Source organism: Phalacrocorax aristotelis, chromosome 1 (assembly GCF_949628215.1).
Source record: "Phalacrocorax aristotelis chromosome 1, bGulAri2.1, whole genome shotgun sequence".
Classification (NCBI taxonomy): domain Eukaryota; kingdom Metazoa; phylum Chordata; class Aves; order Suliformes; family Phalacrocoracidae; genus Phalacrocorax; species Phalacrocorax aristotelis.
The window spans coordinates 71,611,516-71,624,281 of record NC_134276.1 but is presented as its reverse complement, the minus strand read 5'-3'; positions in this window follow the sequence as shown (position 1 = coordinate 71,624,281).

The window sequence follows — 12,766 nt, the reverse complement described above, 5'->3', positions numbered from 1 at the left end:
ACCCCTATACAAAAGTCCAAAGGGACCAGTCTTGATATATCATATTCATTTCAGGGTACTTTGGTGCTTGAACGATGTAGTGGAGACAGTTTAAGAAAAGAACAACAGAAATGATTAAGAGTTTAAAGCTGACTTGCGAGCTCCGATTGGATGGGTCTGATACATATGTACCTCGGCTGAAAGTGACAACTGAAGTGGACCACAAAATAGCTGCCTACAAATATCGGTGTGTTAAACACAAAGAAGATGATGTATTTATTGCATTTAAAAAAGCAATTCACTAAAAGCAGCTAGAGAGATGGGTTGTTTTTTTTTCCCAAAAAGGAAAGGTTAGATTAAATACTAAGCAAATCCTGCTGACCAGGAAGTTTTTTACTGTGCTGAATAGTGTACCAAGGGACTAGAGGCATTTTAGAAACAGTATGAGATGGATCATTTTATATAAGGTGGAGTTACTTTCTAATGTAACTCTGGGATCAGAAAGATTAGGCAACCAAGTAAGATGCCCTCTGCCTCCTATGCCCAGCTAATGACTTCCTTCACTACAAGGAATCCCCTACAACAGGGGATTTTTAAAGATGCCTTGAAAGACCCTGCAAGGTTTTTCATGTCAGACACCCTCCCAGATACTGTCCTGTTGGAAAGGGGCCATGTCTGCTTCTCACTTGCAGAAAGTCCACTTCAAATTTGGCAGAAACAAGAGGGCCCAAAGGGAAATCATGGTGATTCACACGCAGCTCCCAGCTCCTGGCAGCGTGCCTCCATTGAAGCCATGCTGCAAAGACCCCTCCTGCCAGACACATCAGATCACAGGAATCTGCAAAAGCAATTCTTAAGCTTAGACCTTTTAAATAGATTCAAACACATTTGGGTTTGAAAGGATCCAGGAGATGGCAAAGGTAGTTGAGGTCTTCCACACCAAGAACTGCTGTAGCATTCTCAGCTACATTTCCAAGTCGTTTCATCTTCATCATCTTTGTCCTGTAATGACTGGATTGCAAAAGCCAGTTAACGTTTATGGGTCCACATGCTTTTGTCTTTCTGCCTGCTCTAGTAAAGTAACAAAACTGTTATGACCTGTAATTACTTCCAGAGGTTTCACTTATTATCTCTGATTAAATTCATGCCTGTGCAATAATGAAGATATAAGAAGATATAATACGCTGTCAGGAGCAAGTGTGATTACGTTATAGGCAACACTGTAAAAACACAGTAGAGGTCTTGAATCACAGTTTTATGCAGTAATATTTCATGGCTTTTTTCCTGTCAACAACATTATAATGTGCATTTTTGATTTCGACTGGCTGAATTCATTCAAGTACTAGGTTTTCTGGTGAACTATTTAGGTCAGAAACATCCAAAATGTTTTTGCTGCTGATTCCACTTCTTGTTTTACTTCCAGCATCGCTCCCTGACTTCCAGTTGCAAAACCCACTTCTGCAATTTAGGACTGCCAAACCTCTTCTGGGAACCACACGGTTACTGTGACACTGGAAGGGCTATCATATTTCAAGGTGTTTGACAAACACTTCCTAAGAATACAGCCCCTCTCAGGGCACGTAATTAAAATAATACATGCATGCGGTTTAAGGCAGTAATTCTCCAACTTTTCTCTTGTCTCCCTCAACTTCCAGTTTTCCAAAACACTGGAGGAAAAAACAGTCCTTTAGCCCTATGCTAACATACAGCAAATCCCTGCAGAGCATGCAGGCAATAAAGGGGAAACTGAGGCAGGGGCTTCATGGTCACTGCTTGCAAAGCACAGCTGAGGAGTGTGACCACAGCTTCCTCTGCCAATCACTTGACAGGCCCCTCTCCAGTGCTTAATAACGCTCCTGTGCTCTACCAGGTTTGAGTCACACCTGCTTTCCTCTCCACCTTTGGTAGGTGCAGAAGACCTCTTTTCATCACAGCTTGCTCAGCCCCATTGGTAACGACCCCAGGAAGCCTAGAGGAAACGCTGTTGATGACTACCGGAATGATGGAAAGCAGAAGGTAATCCTCATATTACTGTGAGGACACTCTCCCCATCCGTCCTCCAGGGGCCTGACCCCTTGTATCACAGGCATTTCAATTCTCAAAGACATAGCTGTGGATAGACCCCATCCTCTCAAGACTTTTATATATTACCCAGTTTGACATTGAAATAAGACACTAAAATTATTCTGGTTCAAAAGGAGAGGAATGCCCAGCCCCGTCTAAGAAATTGCATTCCAAGAGTACCATTTATTTTTGGCACGATATAGTCGCTATAGTGTAGTGGGAATGGAAGAGCTGGCCTTCCGGAATGCATTGTCACTCTTTAAGGAGAATGAAGCAAGAAGCCAGTGGTTTTGATACCTTTTAGAATGTAGTGAGTTAAACTTGGCGGTACAGGATCTTGAACAACAGAGCAAAGTAACAGTGCCAAGAACAAAGGTGGCAGACTCAGATGTAAAGGTGCAAAGGCTCCGCAACCTGTTACAAGGTGAAAAGCCCAGAGCAGAAAGGACAAAACCTCCTAAACAGGGGGTCTGACCTACCCATTTTCTAATTGCAATTTTCTGTACAGCAGTGGTGTTTCAGCAGCAAAAGCAAAATGACCTTGATAGAAAAAAAGGTATTGCTACACTAAGACACTACTGACAAGCCTAGCTGCTGGCATTCGCTCGTGCTAGGCAGTCTCAAAGGAAGCCTGAAGTGGAGTGGCCACTGTTAGCAGCAACTTCCTCCAGGGCTGTTTCCTGAACCAAAATCCCCATACTAATTCATCTTCCAAGATCAAAAAGTCATCAGGAGTTCAGCAATAGCTAAGTGATTTGGGGGAAAAAAAAACCCGAACCCAAACCACCTCCAAAAGTATGCCAGCATTGTTTATAGTGCCCCTTCTTGTTTCCTTATAAAGACGGGCAGTGGTATTTCTGCCATAGCTGTCTTTTGCTCGATATGGGTGCAATCCGCCTTCGCTAAAAGTGTGGCCTAGAAAGCTGGCAGAATTTCCACTTTGCTGCACTTGGAGCCAGAGGTTCTTGTTGTTCTAAAGATTTCCTTTGGGTGCTCACCCTGTTTTTCCTTTGAACATCCATCCCCTGGAATATCATCCGTGGAGACAGTAAAACCTTTTTGAAATCATGAAATAACCGTGCTTTTTTCTCAGAGATGGCTCAAAGCACACAAGAGTTGCAGAACAGAAAGACATGAAAGAATATAGTCTCATTAAAGTTTTTACAGTCTCTGTCCTGCCTACACGCAGCAGGGTCTGATGCCATACTCCTGTTCCATGGGATTTCTCATAGCCCTGTGCACACAGGGACCCTACAACCAGCTTGAAGCCGCATAAAACTCTACTGCTTTCCATTTCTGCAAATCCTGCCCACTTGTTTGGCAGCTGTGGAGGAGTCAGCATCTCCCACCATAGAGCCCATCGCCACATTACCACCCAAGCAGCCCTGGAGTGAGCGTACCTGGGCTGCCAGCGCTGCCGGCGCTGCCAGTGGTGCCGGGGCTGAGCACAGCAGTGCGGCAGAAGGCGTAGGGAGGAACCACCGTTTCTGCTCACCTCCTGAGGATCTGAAACCACCCATGGGGAGCTGCAGCTGCAAGTATGGCAAAACTGTGTCACAGCTCAAACCTGATGGTCACAGAAGTGTCAGCACTTTGAGACAAGTTTTAAAATGTGTATGCGAGTGCCTTTGAGGTACCCTTTGAGATAATGCTTTCTGGCAATTTTTTATTCTATTTTATGCACTGAGGATCCCCAAAGGAGCATCTCTGTTGTGATTCTTACATCTTCCCACTGATCTGCTCCGACACTTGGGGTTATGCTGAGACTGTACTCGGCACGTTGCTGATATTGCTGGGTAGGAACTGTGCTGCACATGCTGGGTTTGAACCTGCTCTCTTTGATCAGTACTGCATTTCTGCTTCTACCTGGCTGCTATATTCTGTGTGAAAGCTCTGTGATTCCCTCCTGTTTTGGCTGCTGGCTAGTTTAAACGTGTCACCCTCCATTTCTACAGAATTTGGAGGCTTTTTCACCACCCATGTTTTTGCAGGTAGGCAACAAGAAACAAACATGGCCACAGAACAATTAAAATTGGGAATGAATAATTCCAAAAAAATAACTATAACTTTCTCTTCCTTTTTTTATTATACTGCTATAAACAAAAATTTTTTTTCTTCTCTGGACTAATAATTCACATGGTTTCTAATGAAGCCCTGCGTTTTTCTCCTTCACTTCAGCGAAGCTGGTAACTACATACACGTCCATGTTTTCTATTCCTTTCAAGAATAAAATATTCATCACACACTTACAGAAATGCACCCAAACCATCTGCCTAGTCTTTACAAGAGATGTAGAGAGATTTGAAAACATGCTCTGCTTCCCTTCCCATTTACACAGATGAATGGGTTTACTTGGAAGTCTTCTCTTTTAATCTTTATTTTACTTCGCCCTTTTTGTAAGTGTCTTAAGCCCACAAAGTCTTTGTTTCCATTCTTGTCATGGTGCAACAGTAACAAATTAAAATGTTTTTACATATCTGTTTCTCTTATGAACCAGTCTCTCCTTAAATACTTTGGGAAACCCAACAAGCCAACAGAGCCTGAATTTTCAGAAGCTACTGCTGCTTTTGAATGCACAGGTTTAGACCTAGCTTTGCAGAAGTAATCAGCATATAGTTGACAATGATGGCAACTGTGAAGTCAATCCCTTTGGAGTTCTGGTGCTGAGCATCAAGGGGAGCTCTTAAAAAGTAGTTTCTGCTTTTGAAAACTTTGGACTTAAGCCAGACCTTTCATCTCCTTATCTGTGAAAATGGAATACGGCTTAAATACCTCTCTAACAGCTCATGAAAGTTCATTTATGTTTATAGAACACTTGGAGCTGAAAAGCACTGAGTATTACTGATTATTTATTAATTCCCGTTGTCTTGCACCTTCACATTCCTTTCACGTCAGAGGACTTTGCAGGCAGCAGAACCAGCAAAACCTGTAATAGCCTCCGCTCCCCTCTCTGCCTCCCCTCACTGTAATAGCCTCCCTGTAGCCCCCATCCCCAGATCCCCATGCAGCATTTACATCTTCAGTCTTCCCTTCCTGCAACGCCTCCTGCCTCCCCTCCTTCCAGTGTGGTCCTGGACTCCCTCCCAACACCTCCGTGCTGAGGCTGGCTGGTCCAACATACCTGCAGGGTGGTCAAGAAGTGAGAGCATGAAAATTGCTGAGATTTGAGAGACCAAAGAGCAAAAATGAGGGCAGACTTCACAGTAAAGCCCTTCCCCCCCAGCCAAGCTTCACGCTGACAGAGCTTGTACAGCTGCATCTCTTCCAGGCCTCTGCCCGTCTCCCTCCTTTGGTTGAAATTAGCCACAGGTTTAAGAGTTACTGGGAACAGGGAGGTTGGTACAAGTTTGTGTAATTACAGAGCTGATTTCTTCCTTCATTGATCAAGTAGACGTTTGCAATGCTGTGAATGTTCAGATTGTAAATAAACTGCACTGAGCAAACTAACTTTTTCCTGTTGGAACCATTTATCTGAGTAAAGTATTGACATTTCTCTGCTGCTTTTTGCAAGGTTGTACTCACAGTGGTGTTGTAGGTGAGTTGATCCATTTGTGATACAGATTAAGTATTCTGAAGGACACAGTAGCTTGTCTCAGAAGGGCTTATGTTCTCCAGAAACAGGACTCAGGACCTCAACAAAAAACCATTTTCAGAAGCATTTTCATGCTATCAAACTATCCTGTAGTAGCTCTCAGCCCAACTGCCTCGTGCCAATGTGACAAAAAATTTGCTCTGCCCTGGCATGGCCTGTGGAAGCTGCAGTAACTCCTTCTGGCCAGAGGAAGGATGTTGTAAACCGAGGAGCTTGCTGGGGCATGCCATCTTCTAAAGACAAAGAACGTATCTGCAAAAATACAGGAATATGTACATCCGCAGATGCACTTTGTATACCTACATGGAGAAAGCAGTGAACTAACGGGGGAACTGAAATTAAGGTAGTTGTGTTAGCGCTTTGCCCTTTTTTTGGCTGAGAAGCAGCCTTAGGACTCAGAGGACCTGACGCTTTTAGTTCTGCCACTCATTCGCAGCTCTGGCAAGTCAGACCTCTGCCCACTTCTCACTGTAGGATTTACTCTGGCTTATATATGTGGGTGTGGATACCCAGACAAACCAAACTTGCCAGAAAGCACACATTTGTTTCACAGTTCTATATGCAAGTCCACACAAGGAGTTTTGGGAGGGTGGCTAGAACTTCAAAGCATCACCGGTATGAACTACCTAAAGAACTGTTTCACCACATGCTGTGGAAAGACGTGTTTGTCTTTCCTCAATTCCTGCTCACAGATGTTCCTAGTCCATTATTAAACTACCAAAAATAAAATACTTCTGATTCAGCATTTTCTCCCTTGTGTCCTCTCCAGTTGCTGCCCAGGCATGGATGCTACACCAGAGAATGAGCTGTTCCTGTTTTGGACCGTGATGTTATTTCAGAAGGATGCACACAGAAGGCTCTGGCCATGAAGGGTATTTCAGCAGTGTTTTTTTAACCCTTACTTGATGGTGATAGTTCCTGGCAAAGAAACGGTGCTGCTGATGTAGCAGAAGGGAGACAGCTGTTCTTTGCCTCAGTCCTTGCCAGCTGAGGTCTCTGGTGCCACGGAGTTGTGAAATTGCATCAAGATCTAGAGTAGGGGTGATGAGCAGCAGCTACAGAGTTATTGTGGAGGGAAAGCCCTGTGAAGAGCTTGCTCTGACCCACAGGTGCTATAATAAACCAGGGAGGGGGGCCAGCGCACGAATGGGTCATCACTACTAACCAGGAGATCGCTGTGCCTGGCTTAGGTAACCATTTTTGTGTCGATTAGACAACTTCTAATGCTGTGATAGTAGAATGTTTGTGCTGTGGTTGCTGATGCCAAACCACAGGCTCCGGTGCCTTAATACACATGAAATAGTAGCTGGCTGAGGAAGAGAGCACTGTTCCAGCTACACTGACTGCAGGCGTGTGTCCTTGGTGTGATCTCTGCAAGAAACGCAGGAATGATTGGCAGTCAGGGACACAGATCTGCAGATGGTGGCTGATCACAGGGAAACATTTATGGACTCAAGCACGGGATGCACAGTGCATGAAACAAGGATCCTAAGGAAAGCTAGGGTTTCCCCTTTGGAGAAGGGACTCAGTTTATTTCTAATAATACACTTACATGTAGAATGTTTCTGCCCATTATTACATTATTTGTCCCACCTCACCAACTTCTCGCCTTGCAAGTAAAGTTATATGCTGAGGTCAGATCACCTGATGGGAAAAGAAGGTTTAATTATATATTAAATACATGCAGAATGGTTTCAGCTGCTGAAGGCAAACTGGCCCAGTCTTCAGACTTGTTTGGATGCCAGTGTGCTCCGTGCCATTTGTGTTAACACAGCACTCTGTGCCTTGACAGATTCTGTGAGGGTGTCAGTTAGGGATGCCAGTCTCCTGTGATAGGCAGGGACAGCAAGAGAAATCAGGGGTGCCACACGGTCTCCTATCTCTGTACTGCAAGTGGCATGCTTGTGTGCATCACCGTTTGTGTATGTGAGAGGAACAGTTTCATGGTGTAGGTACTTCTTGACTCTTCTTCCTTTCCCAGGCACTCCAAGGCCAACCACATTCAAAATAATTTGGATCCGTGTCCATGATCACTAAGCATTTGCAGGAGAATGGGGAACATTTATTCCCTGCCAAGAGTTTCCAGACACTTAGAGAAACTTCAGATTTAGGCTCGAAAGAATTTAGGAACCAAGTAGCTCAGGTTTAGTGAGAAAGGGTAGGGCAACAGAAGAAAAGGCATGTCACCAATGCTGTTTAAGTAGATTTTTAGGGTACTGACTTGTTGGAATCCCTAACAGAAGCAGCTGCTTCCCAGGGCTGTGACAAGAGACCTTATGTCTTTGCTAAAAAGAACTTTAAACATTATCTGCTGTCCAGCATATTGTTGAATAGGGAGGAGCTAAAGGAAGCTTAGTGTCTTAAATGATCTTACCAATTTCTCCATAATAAAAATAATTCTCAAACATCACAATAAGGGTGTTTGGAAGGCATTAGCAGATGTTGAACTAAGTTGGAGAAGCTTTTTAAAAACCAAAATTGCTTTTCCTTTTAGCTGTGTCCCGTTCTCCCATAATATGGCATTGTGCTACACATGTCCAAGGTGTTTACACACTTCCGTTGCCTCTGAGACTTAAAATACAGGTCACCGGGGACAATGCTGTGGTGCTGAAATATAAGAGAATATACATCTCACAGTGGAAACATAAACTCTAGACTTATTATCTTAGCTTTATCTAAAACGGTTTTCCAGGCATCTGGACTATTTTCCAGACATCACTGCAAACCCAGGTAGAATAAATAAATACTTGTGTTACATACTTCCCTCCAACACGGAAACACACACACTGCTCAGGAACATACCTGACAGAGGAACAAGCAGGTGGTCAGGCAGCCAGGGGACAGGCTGGGCTTCTGCCTTGGTCTGAATATACTTGATATGATCATTACACTGGAAAAACTCAGAGGCTGTCCACAACCTAATATGTGGGCAAATCTGCGCTCTTCATTTGAGGCAGCACGTGCACTTGCAAGGGGTTTATCAAATGACTGGTTAGATGTGAACCTGTCCCTATTTCTCTGGTGCATGTTATCCTCCATGACAGGAACTACATGGGAAAGACTTGTCAGGTAATGACCACTTCTCTAGCACTGGCTTTGCATTTCTTTTCCACCCTGTTCCTTGAGCTACCACTGAGAAGCACCTTGACGTTCAGTCCCTTTGGGATACAAAGAAAAATCCCAGGCGTGCTCTGACCCCTGCTTCCCCCATGTCCAACAACCCCACTCCTTCCCTTCCCCTGTGCCGCCTCTCTCTCCCCACCCCTGAAATACTGCCATGTACCCAGAAGGGACCCTCCAGAAGCGCCTCTGAAGTGCCACCCCTGTCCCTCTTGTTCTTCCACCTTCAGGAGACAACACGCACCTTGGAAGCATTACAGCCACGCACAAGGTGACTTGCCAGCGTGTTGCTGCCTACCTGATGAATTCAACCAGTACTTACTTCTCCAGTGAGGGAACTGGTATGGTCTCTCCTCTGTCCCAGCCACTGATTTTCATAAAACTTCTGTGCATTTAACACTTCTGAAAGAATTTTGCCTCTTTGTCAGATCTGGCTGGAAAGATTAATAGTCAGAAGTTGATGGGGGGAGGGAAGGCGGGAAGGGGGCTGATTTGATAGACAGACAAATAGACAATGTGATTGCATCAGTCTCATTTCCTTAGGAAACTGGGCTAAAAATAAAAGGCTTTATTTGCCCCTGGGAATAAAGCAGAATGTCTCTCACATCTTTACAAAACATTTGTTTCTATGTATACTTATAAATAGTCAGGATGGGAGAGGAAGTTTGCACTGGATTTTGAGCAGAGAATTAAAAGGAAGAGCAGGAGGAGCGTGAATTTCAAAACCTGGGATCCTTTTAGACATACAACAGCACAGCAACAAATGCAGGGCCTTGTGCACCAATGCCCCATTACCCATGCATATACACTGTTGGCCTGCAAACCAACTGCCCGTTGGGCGATTTCTCACACCACCACAGAATGAATGCACTTCTGTGCCAATGATGGATGATGTGCTTTAGACCAAATCCTTCTTGCACTTTGAAGTCAGCAGACTCTCACAGGTGTAAGTGAGCATCATGGAAATTGCTATATTTGATCGGATTTATGGTCTAGAGATTCCTGTCTAATGGTGACCAAGACTAGCTACTTCAGAGGAAATACTCCCCAAAAAGGTCTCGTCCATCATTAAGAGATTATGTAAGCTGAAGAAGCACTTAAATAATTTTGTTATCTTTGAAAGTGTCATATGCCTCCCTTACAACCCTGGCCTCTGCAATACTCTGTGGCAGTAAGTCCTTTTTATGCACGCTGTATATAAAATGCTTTTTGTTTACAAGATTTGAATTTACTACTTTTCGGTTTCATTGAACTGGCAGCATTGTGGACTTGGGCTTTTACAGTCATACTTAACAGGAGAAAGGTTCATACAGCAGGAGCTGAGGGGGACTTCACTCGGATTGAGAGAAGAGAAGCGGTTGTATCACTCCTCTGCTTTTGCACTACCTTTTAGTTTTTGCTGCAATGGCCTATGCATGGAACTCCCTTCTTCGTGAGACATGCTAGAATTTCCATTACAGGGATACTTTGCAATTACTGTACTGAGGACTATGGAAACATGTCACTAGAGGCAGGCCTTGTCCAGAAGAATTTAGGTTTGAAATATGGAAGGCCAGCACAGTCTGGGGAAAAGAGATGCAATAGACCGTTGGAAGATAAGAAAAGGAATACACATCTTGCCTGCGGGTATAACTGGGGCTTTTACCAGGACTTGGCCTCAACTTGGCTTCAGCCTTGATCTTGTTTCCCCAGGGGATTCAGCATGACTTTAGAGATGGGATTAGGGATCTACTCTAACTTAGAGGTCAAAAATTGATCCGATCATTCTACAGTCCCTCCGTGGCCAGCCAAGAGAATTAGGTACTTCCAGGAGAATGTTCATGTGTCCTATCTTAAATAAAATAAGAACAGCCATTTCTTCTGTCTATGGTCCTATGCATCTGAGATTTCTTCTCAGACTGGTTTAAAACCCATGCTCCACTCTACTGCTTTCAGCAGAGTTACTCATTAGTACCACCATCTATTCAAGATAGACTATTTTTCCTGTTTCCATGTTTGTCAGCCAAATGAAGATGGTCTTCTCGATCATCTCTGTCACTAGTTAGAAGTCAGTGTCTCTGGTATGGGAAGAAATAGAACTTATATTTTAATGTCAAATAGTTTTGAATTTCTTAGGTAACCTCTGAGAATCGTGTATCTGAATTTTAGCCTAATTTGCATGCTGGGAACTACTACTAATTCAAAAGCATCTTAGACTTCAAAATCACTTACATATTCTCAGAAATATTCTCATTGATCTTGAAAGCAAATCACAAAGGTTGGAAGAATATGAACAAAATGGTAATCAAAGCAGTTGATTTTTTTTTAAGCTCAAAAGCAAAAACCCTGCCTAATTATACTGAACTGCAATGAAGTCTGAGTCGTGACTTGTCAGATGATCCTCTTGGTTGATGTGGTTAAAAACCAACAGCTGCACATCGGGAAAGCAGGCAAACTGAAGACCTTACAAAAGCATAGATTGTCTTTATTTCCCTGGTCCTTTGCTTTTTTCTCTCTCTGTGTATTACCTTATGTTCAATGAAGCCATAGGGCAGAAATAGTATTTCCTAATATCTTGATAGTGTCATGCATACTTATGTTGCTGTACAGGCAACTGATGTGTAAAGAATATGAGCGATTCTGTGAAAAGCCAGAAGGGTAAGGTTAATACTTTACGTAAACATCACTTATATTCATTTGTTATAAACACTCCCTGAAAAAAACATGTCACAGCACTGGAAAAAGAAGGTCTTTACTTATAACAGAAGGAAAATATGTGGCTGGTGCAGCCTGGCAACGCTGCTGTTAGTTTTATGTCCGAGTAGCCACACATGCAGGCGAGTTGGGGCACTATACGGCTGCTCCACATCTCGCTCATTGACTTCTCTGAAGGCTCTCCTGAAAATAGTACTCTCCATAGGATGCAACTACTGAGTTAGTCACCAAAAGGGAAACGTTATCTCATTTTACATTGATGTGTATGCTTGCTGGCTTCATTTTTGTTAGTCCACCCACTCAGCCTGAGTTAGGGTGTCCCATAACTCCGCTACCTCCTGCCTAGAGGGCGTCCTTGGGCAGTTTACTTCGCTATGGAGCTGACTCGTTGCGCTGACAGCACTGGCTGGATCTAGATCATTAATATCTTCATCGTGACCAGAGCAGATAAGCAAAGCTGTGTCTGGATACAGAGATTTTGTGTTTTACCATTTTATTTCCTTGTACCAAGGATTATGGCTTGCTTGTTTTAAGACACTGAAAATTATGCACTTTTAATGCAGCTGATTGCAACAAGCAGATTGCGGGCAAGGTGGGGAGACCGAGATCAGTAGATTGAGATTGTGGAGGTTTTTTAGGAGACAGATATTGCATTGCATTTGCCTTGTCTTTGAACCACATTAAATATACACACTGTTAAAAGCCTATTGAAATGTTCAAATGTCAGTGTTTCAAATGAAAATCAATAGCATGCTATTAGGCTCATTATATTGCTGTTATGCATCATTAAAATGTATTTAAAAGCTTTCAGCATAAAGCAGGAGATGGGATGAATAACAAGACATTTTGAGGATGTGCAGCATAGTAAGAAGGCAATAAAGAGTCAGGCAGAAGAGAAACTTTGTAGGCAGCTGGAAAGCCAAGAGCTCACTGGGTGTTTTAAACATATGGGAACATGGGAAAGTGAATGACACAGAACCCTGAGGATATAAATCAGCAGAGCTGCACCGCTGCTGGAGGAAAACAAAATCATCAAATATTTTTCAAGGTACTTTTATAAATAGGTCTTTGCAGTGAGAGGTTCTCTCTTTGCCTGGTCTATGTATATCACTGTCCCACAATGCTCAGTAACGCCCCTAAAAATACTACTGACATTTTGCCTTCTTGCGCAAAAGGATTGTATCAGGTCCTAAAAGCACATTTAAAAATTAGCTTTTCCAAGCATCTTTCTGGTCAAATGTCATGTGGAAAAGTGTCACATCATCAGATACTCTAACCTACTTCTTCCCTATCTGGAATAGATTTCTAATGAGAAAC